Consider the following 13827-nt stretch of genomic DNA (forward strand, 5'->3'; position numbering starts at 1 on the left):
CTACATTTAGTATCAGTATTGCACCCGTGTGAAAGGTTGGGTTACTAGGTTGATTATAATATAGCTCTAAAATAATATGTAAGTGGTATAGAAACCGTCTTTACAGCAATGTTAAGGAACATTTATGACCTCCATGGTCGAGTGGTACACCGGTTTTCAATGGTACGCCACGCTGAGGTCCCGGGTTCGTACGGCCGAGTCGATGTAGATTATCATTAGTTTTCTATGTTATCTTGGGTCTGGATGTTTGTGACGTCGTTACTTCTGATCTTCCACAACACAAGTGCTTCAGCTACTTACATTGGGATCAGAGTAATGTATGTGATGTTGTTTCATATTTATTTATTTGATTACGATTAAGTGTCAATTTGTTAATCGTCTCTTAAGTGACACTGACACTTTTTATAGCTTGTAACTTCCTTTGTATATCTTTCATATACAGCCGCATCCTAAGCTCGTTGAAGTGTGTAATGCGTAATGAATCTTAGGAGAGAAAAGCGTATTTTTTTTGTTATAAATATGATATTGATTTTATTTTAATAGGTTCTGTATATAAGTTGTCAATCACCATCAAATCTGTTGTGAGAGCCTCGTGCAGGTGAGGATGACTTGAGGCTCTGAGGTGTAGTTGCGTCCCCTTTCACTCCTTAAATGAGAAGGGCCGAAGATTAGGTTCAGTGGCGCGCCTTGAATTAGGCCTGAGTCCGGCAGTGGACTGATACAGGCTGATAATTATGATTGCACTTGTGTCAAGCCGGGGCGGGACGCTAATCATTACATAGTATAAAACAAAGTCGCTTACCGCTGTCTCTCCCTATGCGTAGATCTTTTAAATTACATGATTAATGCGGTTTTTTTTAACAGATAGAATGATTCGAGAGGAAGGTTTATATGTATAATACATGTACAATGTTGTAGAGAAACACTGATAATTTTAGAGGTTTCTAATGTGATGTCGTAAATAAAAACATATTTTGCAAACCCTTCAACAACAACAGCCTGTAAATTCCTACTGCTGGGCTAAAGGCCTCCTCTCCCTTTGAGGAGAAGGTTTTAGAATATATTCCACCACGCTGTTCCAATGCGGGTTGGTGGAATACACATGTGGCAGAATTTCTATGAAATTTGTCACATGCAGGTTTCCTCACGATATTTTCCTTCACCGCTGAGCACGAGATGAATTATAAAAACAAATTAAGCACATATACATAGTGGTGCCTGCGTTTGAATCCGCAATCATTGGTTAAGATGCACGCGTTCTAACCACTGGGCTATCCAGCTCACAACCAAGCATCTTAACAATAATAATATTTTAATGTTAAGGTTCATTTGTTATGAGGATCTCTAAGACGCCTTAGTCGAAACGTTTAATGATTTTTCATAAAACGTTACTAGAGCGATACGTACATCGCGTGTTGTATAGAAATATATCGTATTCGAAGTGATACACGCGTTGTCATGTGTAAGGAGTTCGTACGTCAAAGTCTCCGCAGCTTGTAGGGCTTAGTGCAAGCCCGTCTGGGTAGGTACCCACTCATCAGTTATTCTACCGCCAAATAACAGTACTCAGTATTGTTGTGTTCCGGTTTGAAGGGTGAGTGAGCAGTAACTACTGGCACAAGGGACATAACATCTTAGTTCCCAAGGTTGGTGGCGCATTGACGATGTAAGGAATAGTTAATATTTCTTACAGCGTCATTGTCTATGGGTGATGGTGACCACTTCTTATCAGGTGGCCCATATGCTCGTCCGCCACAGCACCATAAAAAAAAGCCGAATTTTTTTTTTTAAATTCATGTACTCGGCTTAGATTGAAGGGAATCATTATGCCCCCTCTATCTTTTGGTATCGTTTTATTTTTTGAATTTTTAATAATAATTTAGACATTGTTATTTAACCTTCATATTATGAATATAAAAGTAACTTTGTGTGGCTGTCTGTCTCTTTTTCACGACCATACCGCTAAATTAAACCTGATGAAATTTAGTATGAAGCAAATTTGAGTTCCGTGAAAGGACTACGGCTACTTTTTTGCCTGACACATGACAACCCTAAAACGCCAGAGAAGCCTCACCTAGTACATAATATGTAGTGTTTATTTAACTATACGTTTTTTGTTTTTTAAACTCAAATATATTAACAACTTTGACGACCTCCGTGGTCGAGTGGTGTGTACATCGGTTTTACGTACGCTACTCCGAGGGCCCGAGTTCTATTCCCGGCCGAGTCGATGTAGATTACTATTAGTTTTCTATGTTGTCTTGGGTCTGGGTGATTGTGCCGTCGTTACTTCTGATCTTCCATAACAAAATGCTTTAGCTACTTACATTGGGATCGGAGTAATGTATGTGATGTTGTCTCATATTTATTTATTATTATTATTATTAATTTTCATCATCTTTTTTTTGTTTTAAATATATTTTATTTAAGTCTCAATTAATTTGTTGCAAAACTTACTTATTATTGATTGAAATAAAAAGCTGTTTGAAATAATACCTACGTCTGGTTTTGCCGCCATTTTGAACCTCGTGAAACAACTAACATTCTTAGTAAATACCGCGCTATCACTATAATTTCCAAATCGGAAGTCAATGAACCAACTATATTACACTGTTCCAATATTTATTTATTACCAACAACTTCCTGTTTCAATATAATTGTTTTAATTATGTTATCTTCGTATATATCTTTACGCTTTGCTTGATTTTACTTGATTAGTGATAATATGTATCATTTTGTAATTATAAGGCGGCACGGTCCACTGGTCCGAATGTTTGAAATTAAAAAAAAAATTAGTTAATTCATTCAAAACTTGCTGGAAAATCCCACACATTAACAATTTCTTTTTTCCATTCTTGTACGGTACGGTACGGGGTGTTTAAGACCTCGTATAAAAACTATCATAGTACCGTTACGGGGCTTATTAGACCCCGTAACGTTTAAGAAACTAAATCTCTAATCACTCGATGTGATGTGGTCGATCTTTATTTCTATAGTGTGGTACGTGGTCAAAGAGACCCCGTAAAGGTACACAGCATTCTGTCTTCGATAGGCATCATATAAATATACTTATTTATCACTTTCCAACACTACATCAATTACGCATTGAACGTGTTAAGAAGGTGGCAAGTGTTATGAGTGTTGTTGACTCTGGATTTTCAAGTTTTTCATTTGTTTTTCATAATTCTTCTTTTCTAAGTGCTAAAAAGTAGTATCTGTCACTTTGTATATGATATTCTAATAAACAGATATGTTATACCCATACTAAACAACAGAAAAAAGTGTGCCGCGCCGGGGACCGTTTATTTCACATTTCGTTACAAATAAAAAGGATAGCTTGATAATAACAGTAAGTAAAATAAAATTTTAACAAAAAGAAAAACCGACTTCAAATAAAACACTAATTTAAAACAAATGAATATGCACGAAAAAGTAATAAAAATAATTGCGTATTCAACATATTTTTTAGAGTCTTCCTAAGTTAAATGAAATGAAAAATATTAGACTACTTAAAAGTCGATTAACGATTATATCATGTAGTTATAGTTATTGGTATATTTGGAGCCGGTGTCAGCCACGGTGCCCTTGCCCCAACAATCCAGTATATTATTGTGTAAAAGGTAATTTGTAAAGAACATATTTGTTAAAGTATTCTCGTATTGTTTTTTGATAGATATACTGTAGGGTTTTATTGGCTGACACCGACTCCAAATATAACAATAATTATGACTACATGATATAATCGTTAATCGACTTTTAAGTAGTCTAATATTTTTCATTTCATTTAACTTAGGAAGACTCTAAAAAATATGTTGAATACGCAATTATTTTTATTACTTTTTCGTGCATATTCATTTGTTTTAAATTAGTGTTTTATTTGAAGTCGGTTTTTCTTTTTGTTAAAATTTTATTTATTTTTTGATTTTAAGTGAAGCTGATGTTGACTAACTATTTTTTTTTTAATATGGATAGATTAAGCGTTCCGTTTATATGAGTCAGAAACTACTTCGAGGACAATTTCAAAGGAAACTTGCGAATAAAGCAAAAATATACTTTCGAAAATGCGGATTTAATACGTCACGCGGCGTAAACTACAAGGATCCCTCGAAAGAGCTGTAATCGAACTCAGCAAAAAAACTTTGAAAAAGACCAACTATATTTCGTACATCATATGACATCACATCACATACACAAAATTTGATTAAAGGTAGTAAGAAATTCTGCCCCATATCGCACCCTAACTGCGAGCCGTATAGGAGTTCCATCACTACATAGTATAAAACAAAGTCGCTTTCTCTGTCCCTATATCTTTAAATCTACGCAACGGATTTTCATGCGGTTTTTTTTAAAAGATAGTGTGATTCAAGGGGAAGGTTTGTGTATATAATACATGAACAATATAGTAAAGAAACACTGATAATTTTAGAAGTTTGCGATGTGATGTCGTAAATAAACAAATTCTGTCGTATATTTAGTATCAGTATTGCACCCGTGCGAAGCCGGGGTGGGTAGCTAGTTGATTATAATATTCGACTATGATAATTACATAAACATAACCACATTACGGAAGGTGACTCAAATATCCAAATAACCTATAAATAAAAGATTCGACCGAGTATCGCTAACGTGCTCCTCAGAATTGTTCCGTTCCCTTCCGTTCCGTTACTTTGTCATGGATCCTGTGCTCAGAACCTTACCAAACTTTCACCAAATTACCCTTGAAGTATATATTTTATAATAAAAAAAGAATTATCAAAATTGGTTAACGTGATTTTCAGTTATTCACCTATTTGTCGCGCATATACATAATGCAAATTTAAGACTTATGTCGTTTTCACATGGATACCATCATCGGAAAAAAAAATAAAAAAAATGGGACCCCACGGGAAGCACTACCTTTCAAACAAAAAAAAAATTATCAAAATCGGTCCACCCAGTGAAAAGTTATGAGGTAACAAACATAAAAAAAAAAAAAAAAAAAAAAATACAGACGAATTGATAACCTCCTCCTTTTGGAAGTCGGTTGAAAAGGGATAACTAGATGTTTTAATTACGCAAAACGTATTACTACGTAATCATGATGTGTTATGACGAATTACTATGTAAAACGACTAAAGGCAAACGTCCCAATTAAGACGTTTTCTAGTCTTCACTTTTTACGCATTAATGATATATCTGTTTACTACACCATCATTGCTCTTAATAGACTAAATATCATCGTTAAATTCGTATAATCGAGTTATTTCGATCCATAAAATTCAATGCCATGACAGTCAAACGGTCGGCCATGTTTGACCTTTAAATTCGCGTTCAGAATTTGTGTTTCACATAATTTCGTATAATTATTAAATATAAATCAAAGTTATATATTTTTCATCTAGTAATATTACTATATATTTGGATGTATATATGTTATACGAGAACCCTGATTATGAATCACTTCGATTATATGTATTAAAAGACAAAGAATATTATTTAATACAAGATTATACAGACGATAAAAAAGCGTGGAATTAATATTTGTTGACTTCCAGGCATAATATATTATGTGCATGTATAATTGTATTTAACTAACATGACTGTATTTTTAAATGTTGAAAAAGAGTAACTATTCTTGCCGGTTCTTCTTTCCGAACCGGTGGTAGCTTCACTTAATATAGTTGTTAAATGACTATTCAAAAGTATTCTGTCGCTATTTTTTTTATTATCATTCAGACAAACAACCTTTGTTATATAACACGTATTTATATTTAAATAATTACAACGTGAATCTGTCATTTTTGATTTAAATATTATGTATATCTCGACAGCCATAATAATTAATTATAAACGCTAAAAGTATTATTCAACCAGAATGCTTACCGTGAAGGTTGTATATTAGTTAAAATTTTACACATTGTGCATTAATTCGTCATGAGGTAGTCTGTCAGAAAATGACAAGCTTCAAAAAGAGATAGATGACATTCTGTCTCTTTCTATTGCATACGGTTTTATATAATGCGACCCCGGCTTCGCACGGGTGCAATACTAATACTACATATACTACAGAATTTGTTTATTTACGACATCACATTAGATACTTCTGAAATTATCAGTGTTTCTTAACTATGTATATTGTGTATGTATGTATTATGTACAAAATTTTAACAAAAAGAAAAAACGACTTCAAACAAAACACTATTTTAAAACAAATGAATATGCACTAAAAAGTAATAAAAATAATTTCGTATTCAACATATGTTTCAGAGTCCTCCTAAGTAAAGTGAAATGAAAAATATTAGACTACTTAAAAGTCGATTTACGATTATATAACGTAGTTATAGTTATTGTTATATTTGGAGCTGGTGTCAGCCAAGAAAACCCTACAGTATATATATCAAAAAACAATATGAGAATACTTTAACTTTAACTTTGAAAGTTAAATAAGGAAACAAACATAAAAAAAATACAGACCTGATAACCTCCTCCTTTTTGAAGTCGGTTGAAAAACCTTCCTCTCGAATCACTCTATCTATTAAATAAAATAGCATCAAAATCCGTTGTGTAATTTTAAAGATTTAAGCATATATAGGCACAGAAAAGCGACTTTGTTTTATACTGTATAGTGGTGACTAGCGTCCCGCCCCGGCTTCGCACGGGCTCTTGATATTTAACGTTATGTTACGGCCAAATTACATAAAAACATTATAAATTGTAGCCTATATGGTATTTAGATATATAACCTATGTTACTGTAAAATTTCATTCAAATCAGTGTAGTAGTTTTTTCATAAAATAGTAACAAACATACATACATCCATCCTTACAAATTTTCCCATTTATAATATTATACAGACGAGTGTATAACCTATAATTTATTATTAAAGTTGGTTAGAAAGAGATGGAAATATATGCTATCTCTTTTCCAATTGAAATGAGTTCATTAAACGATAAAATATCATTATTACTTTTTAACTATAATTAAAGGGAATTAATTAGAAGTTATAATTAAAATTCTGTCATATTAATTAAAATATATGTTATTGACATCCCTGGTGGGGATCGAACCCACGACCTTTGGATTAGAAGTCCAACGCGCTATCCTCTGCGCCACAGGGACGATGAGTTGACTGATGAATTTAGTGTACATATGCCTTTGATTACTAATTTAAAGTACGCTATTTTATGTATTACTACATAGTATAAAACAATGGCCCCGTGGTTAGAACGCGTGCATCTTAACCGATGATTGCGGGTTCACATCCAAGCACCACTATATATATGTGCTTAATTTGTGTTTATAATTCATCTCGTGTTCGGTGAAGGAAAACATCGTTAGGAAACCTGCATGTGTCTAATTTCATCGAAATTCTGCCACATGTGCATTGCTACTCGCATTGGAATCGTGATGGAATATGTTCCAAAACCTCTCCTTAATGGAAGAGGAGGCCTTATCTCAGCAGTGGGAATTGTACAGGCTGTTACTTTACTTTACTTTTATAAAACAAAGTCGCTTACAGCTGTCTGTCCCTTTTTAAGCTTAGATCTTTGAAACGAGGTGATTTTAAACAATAAAACATGAATGTATATATAATTTCGAATATTGCCGTTTACAGCATGTAATTTAAATGAATACTTTAACGGGCGATAATTTTTAAAAGCTTGTTATTCATATATTCGAATGTAGTAGAATTAATAGATATAGATTAAATAGAATTAGATGCAAAATATTTTTGTAAGTTATATTTTTGTTTATTTTTCTTTATACGTCATAAATTAACTTAAATTCTGTGTTACTTATGTCATTTCTTTTTTCTCTTCTTATTTTTACTCATGTTGTGTGATCCAAATAAAGACTTTATCTATCTATCTTATCTATCTATCTAGTAACACTGGCTCATTCACTCTCAAACCGCAACACAAGATTACTTGGCTTACTAACACCCAATCAATAAATATGAAAATCTTTTCTTTCGTTTTTTTCCATGGTATAGGTTGGCGGAGCATATGGGCCACCTGATGGTAAGTGGTCACCATTACCCACAGACAATGACGCTGTAAGAAATATTAACTATTCCTTACATCGTCAATGCGCCACCAACCTTGGGAACTAAGATGTCATGTCCCTTGTGCCTGTAGTTACATTGGCTCACTCACCCTTCAAACCGGAACACAACAATACTGAGTACTGTTATTTAGCGGTAGAATAACTGATTTTCTTGTTTTTACTGTATTGTCTATGTATTGTATACAAATGTATAGTACGACACCACTTAGATGTCGCACCGGCAAAATTCGTAAAACCGATCACATCCCAATTAAGTACGCCATCCCAATTTATCAATATTTATTTCTCATGTGAATATGATCTTTACACAAACGTAATAACTTGTAATATCATACGACCTAATATATTCGTCAATTCGACGCGTCGCTTTACACGCACTCGCTGTCTCGGGTCGAACTGACGCGGGAATCTATAGCGACGAATAGCGTCGAGTGGCGCGATAGGGAGCTGTTTCTATTGGTTGTGAATCGGCAGTAATCGGTTTTATTTTTATTCCATTGCATTTTCCGATGCTACATCTAAGTTGTGTCGTACTATACAGGCTGTTACTTTACTTTGTATACAAAAACCTTCCTTTTGAATCACTCTATCTATTAAAAAAAACCGCATCAAAATCCGTTGCGTAGTTTCAAAGATCTAACACATAGTTACAGACAGTATTAAGCGACTTTGTTTTTTACTATGTAATGATGAGTTTTATGTATATTGATTTAGTACTTTTTGTATTTGAATTCTAATTTATAATTATATATGTACGTGTAAATTGTTTACGGTCTGTTTGTCTGTCACGCGTCAATAGCGTTATTGCGTGTTTAATTTGAATATTTAATAATCATTGAATATATCGGAATCCCGACACCATGTTTCATAAAGATTGTAATATTTTTCACAATAAATCTGTGTTAAAACTTATAAAACACAAACTCAAAACCCTAGATAGATAGATATATAGAACCGTAGATTCGATGGAAAGTTATCATATAGTATATGATAAAGTTATATATGTTATGTTAAATGTAAATGATAAACCTAAGGTATTTGTTTTATTTTATTTATTACACACAAGCGAAGCCGGGTTTTCATCTGTGTGAACAATATTTTTGAGACGTTTCTTTAAATAATATGATCCGAAATGTATTTACCTTTAACATGGTTATCTGCCATTTTTTAGCCAGTCGGCCTTTCTATGTTGACATAAAATCTTAATGTCATCACTACATATTATAAAACAAAGTCCTCCGCGTCTGTTTGTCTGTATGTTCGCGATAACTCGAAAACTAAACGGATTTTCATGCGGCTTTCACTAATAGATAGAGGGATTCATAAGGAAGGTTTTGGTATATAATGCATTAAGGTTAGAACGCGTGCATCTTAACCGATGATTTCGGGTTCAAATCCAGGCAAGCGCCACTATAGATGTGTGCTTAATTTGTGTTTATAATTCATCTCGTGTTCGGTGAAGGAAAACATCGTGAGGAAACCTGCATGTGTCTCTTTACATCGCAATTCTGACACATGAGCATTCCAACAACCCGCATTGGAACAAACCCTCTGCTTAATGTAAAAGGAGGCCTAATCCCAGCAGTGGAAAATTTACAGGCTGTTACTTTATATTAATGTTTTTGTGTAAAAAATATGAAATAGAACGACAATTGTTAAACATGTCGGAAAAAATAAACAAAAATATAAATAAAAGGTAAAAATATTTAAAAAAAATTATATTGGTGTATGGCCGCTAGTAAGCTATAATTAATACTTCTATACTAATTGTATTAATCCAAAAGTAATTATATATGTTTGTTACTTAACGCAAAACCACTTAGCTAATTTGATGAAATTTTGTATTTAGCAAGCTTGAAATTTAAGGATGGATACGCAGTGGCGTTGCTATCGTAGGGCCAGGTGTATAGCTATCATTTTTGCCTGACGTTAACAAACTACTATTTTATTAAAATGTTCAAAAGGCGAGAGTTCGGATACATTTATATTCAAAATATATTAATACAAAGAATTAGTCAAACTTTCCGAACGTCGTTATGCAGCTGTCAGATTGAATGTCAATTTGTCAAATTTTGTTGGGAAACGGCGCTAAATACGAGTTAATATTTTGTAATAATAATAACCGTAGTGTACAGAGTGGCGTAGCTATCGTAGGGCCAGGTGGTGCACCAGGGCCCCTGAGTTCAGGGGGCCCTCTAAACTAATCCTTAAACTTCTGAAGCTAAAAAAACTGCGCACAAGATTTATTATTCGGTATCTATAATTGTAAAGGGTAATTTGTTAAAGAGGGATGGGAAAGAGGGGATAGGAGCCCGATTCCTTTTCTATGCACCGGGTCCCTTTCTCATCTAGCTACGCCACTGAACATAGGCCATACCTTTGTATAAAAACTTGAAAATCTACACGAGAGAAACCGCGGTCTACAGCTAGCTATTAATATTTTATCTCGTCGATATTTCCTCAAACAATATTTTAAACAGAGGTCAGAATACGCGGAAGCGCTAGATAACAAGGATGTTGCATTGATACAACCTGATAACTCATATATTTGCACATATTCACAGTATATATAAAACATAGCCTCTCTGTATGTCTGTATGTCTGTAATAAACTCGAAAACCAGTAAGACTTCGGAGGCGGAGGAGATCTTGTCTGCTCTTCAATCTACAGTAGTTAATAAGCTGGAATGTAAGTTTAGTGACTACTGTAAATCCGTGTACGCCTTAAACTAAATTGTAAGAACGATAAACTAAACTGTAAAAAAAGGCAAAATTATGAGCCAGTGGATGTAGAATTTATTAAAAAAAAAAAACTACAGGCACAAGGGACATAGCATCTTAGTTCCCAAGGTTGGAGGCGCATTGACGATGTGAGGAATAGTTAATATTTCTTACAGCGTCATTGTCTATGGGTGATGGTGACCATCAGGTGGCCCGTATGCTCGTCCGCCAACCTATACCATAAAGTAAAGTAACAGCCTGTGAATTTCCCACTGCTGGGCTAAAGGCCTCCTCTCCCATTAAGGAGAGGGTTTGGAATATATTCCACCACGCTGTTCCAATGCGGGTTGGTGGAATGCACATGTGGCAGAATTTCGATGAAATTAGATACACGCAGGTTTCCTCGCGATGTTTTCCTTCACTGCCTAACACGAGATGTATTATAAACACAAATTAAGCACATATATATAGTGGTGCTTGCCTGGGTTTGAACCCGAAATCATCGGTTAAGATGCACGTGTTCTAACCACTGGGTCATCTCAGCACCTTAAAAAAAACCTATACCAAAAAAAATAATAAAGAAATTTGTAACATACAAAAACCTTTTATTAAAAAAAACGCATGAAAATCCGTTGTGTAGTAAAGATCTAAGCATACATAGAGCAGACAGCGGTAAGCGACTTTGTTGTAATGATAATATATAGGGAAAGTGTTGTATATACACATTTGTTCTCACAAATTCAACGCTTTATAAAGATATTCTATTAAAAGCCTTATTGCAAATCAGCGGATCCTGCTCTGCTAACTATTTTAATTTGTAAGTATTACTTACTCGAAGCCGATCGGAAAAGTTTGACGATATATTCACAAATGAATATTTTACCGTCCATATTTATAACTTAAAGTTATTAGATAAAGGTTCAAACGCTTTAGTGATGGTACTACGTATAATAAAACGAAATCTCTTTGTCTGTCTGTTTGTGATAAATACTAAATCTATGGAACAGATTTTCATTAAGGATTAGGTAGGTTATGAGGAAGGTTGAATTATTAATTAGTTAAAAGTGCCTAATAACTTATATAGTTCATACTTAAAATGTGTTAATTGCTTAATCTAAAACTAGATGGCGTTAGTAGTCGTTTGAATCGCGCTATCATTTTGTATTTTTTTTTAATGATGTTGGTTATATTAATGTGATGTATCCCAGTTAATACCGACTCCTCGAAGCCTAGGCGTATGGCCAAGAATGCACTTGTCGTTCTTTCGACTGCAGCGTCTTAAACTGCGGTTCACCCTCAAGAAGGTACCCTTAGGTCAGCTCTGAGCTCAGCCTTCAACTTTAGGGCTGAGGACTTCAATGCTCGCCCATACGTCCGGTGATGCTGTAAAGGCCAGTAGGGCCAACACTAACATTTCACACATAAAAAACAATGTTCCATCTCATTCTAATACCGACTAGGCAAGCCCAAGCGTACGACGATGAATGCCTACGTCATATTTCCCGCCGAAGCTGAGATATGCCCTCACTCTCACAGGAGGTATACTTAGAACGCGCGTATTCTGAGCCCTTAAGTTAGTTCACCTACCTCGCTTGGTAACTCTTTAAATGCCATTAAGGCCAACAGCTAACTAGTTATTAGGAAAAAATCTGCTGCTATAGCTATAGCTGGCAGACCCCATGATCGAACAACACGGATAATAACCACCCAGTGACAGTCTGTAGTTGCAGACGACGTTGTCACCACTATAGGATGTCATCGCCCCATCCATTTAAGTACCCCGGGGCCCATGCGCGCAAGCGTCAAAGAAAAAAAAATGCCTATCTATGCATCTTTAATTCCCCCTGGATTTTTAGCACTGGCAGAATTTGTGTTTCTGCAATAAGATCGCCGCAAAATTAATGCTTATAAAAAGCTGTATTAGCATCGCGTAAAACAGTAGTCTTATTTCACGCAGTAGAAACCTTTTGAAGGAACTTTTTGAAGGTTTCCAACTATAAAACCCTTTTTCTTCATCTACAAACATACGGAGGAGTCCTCCAGATTGGTGGAGCTCTCGCTAGTGCGGTTGCCGTTTGCTTCAGGGCTACCAGACATGAGCCGAGATGGCCCAGTGGTTGGAACGCGTGCATCTTAACCGATGATTGCAGGTTCAAACCCGAGCACTGCTGAATCTGATGAGCTTAATTTGTCTTTATAATTCATCTCGTGCTCAGCGGCGAAGGAAACCTGCATGTGACAGATTTCATAGAAATTCTGCCACGTGTGTATTCCACCCAACCCGCATTGGAACAGCGTGGTGGAATATGTTCCAAACCTTCTCCTCAAAGGGAGAGGAGGCCTTTAGCCCAGCAGTGGGAATTACAGGCTGCTGTTGTTGTTAACAGACATAGGACACAAGAGGACATTTTACGCGTCCAAGGACACAGTGTATCTTTTAATCCAAAACATCGCAGTTTTGTATAAAAACTGATTCTACCCGTGCGAAGTCAGGACAAATAGCTAGCGTTAAATATACTGAAATGTCAGAGGTCAGCGTTAGTTGTTCATCGAACACAATAGGGCCAGGGTCGCTTTGAAGCTATTATTGAATGATATTTGAAATATAGAATTTGGACGTTGAGACGATCGATAGTTTTGCTCAAACTGGGATAACTTGGGATGAGGGAATCAAATCAAAATATACTTTATCCAAGTAGGCTTTTACAAGCACTTCTGAATCTTCATTTAACAATTAAGTAAAGCTACCGAGAAGAATCGGCAAGAAACTCAGTTTATCTTTTTGAACATTTAAAAATACAGTCATGTTAGTTAATTACAATTATATATGTGATATATTCTGCTTGGAAGTCAACATGTATTAGCTCCACGCTTTTTTTATCATCTATATAGTCTTGTATTAAGTAATATGCCTTCGTTACCAATGAATTTTTTACAGATTATTCATATTTAAAAACGGCTAATTTAAAAATGTAGAGAGGGTGAATTAAGATTTTTTGGAAGAGTTCCATTTAGGTTTGGAACGAGTTGGTCTTAAATCTATACTTTAATACTGGTACTG

At 34.9% G+C, this 13827-nt stretch overlaps 1 protein-coding gene and 1 non-coding gene across 3 annotated transcripts in view; one reads left to right on the plus strand and one right to left on the minus strand.

Moving 5' to 3' along the window:
- LOC124542164 (leishmanolysin-like peptidase) overlaps positions 1-13827 on the plus strand; it is a 125345-nt gene that overhangs the window by 30286 nt on the left and 81232 nt on the right. The gene's annotated exons all lie outside the window — the stretch shown is intronic.
- On the minus strand, positions 7026-7098 carry Trnar-ucu. The gene has a single exon. It is a non-coding gene; the product is annotated as a tRNA-Arg (tRNA).

Source organism: Vanessa cardui, chromosome 30 (assembly GCF_905220365.1).
Source record: "Vanessa cardui chromosome 30, ilVanCard2.1, whole genome shotgun sequence".
NCBI classification, from domain to species: Eukaryota; Metazoa; Arthropoda; class Insecta; order Lepidoptera; family Nymphalidae; genus Vanessa; species Vanessa cardui.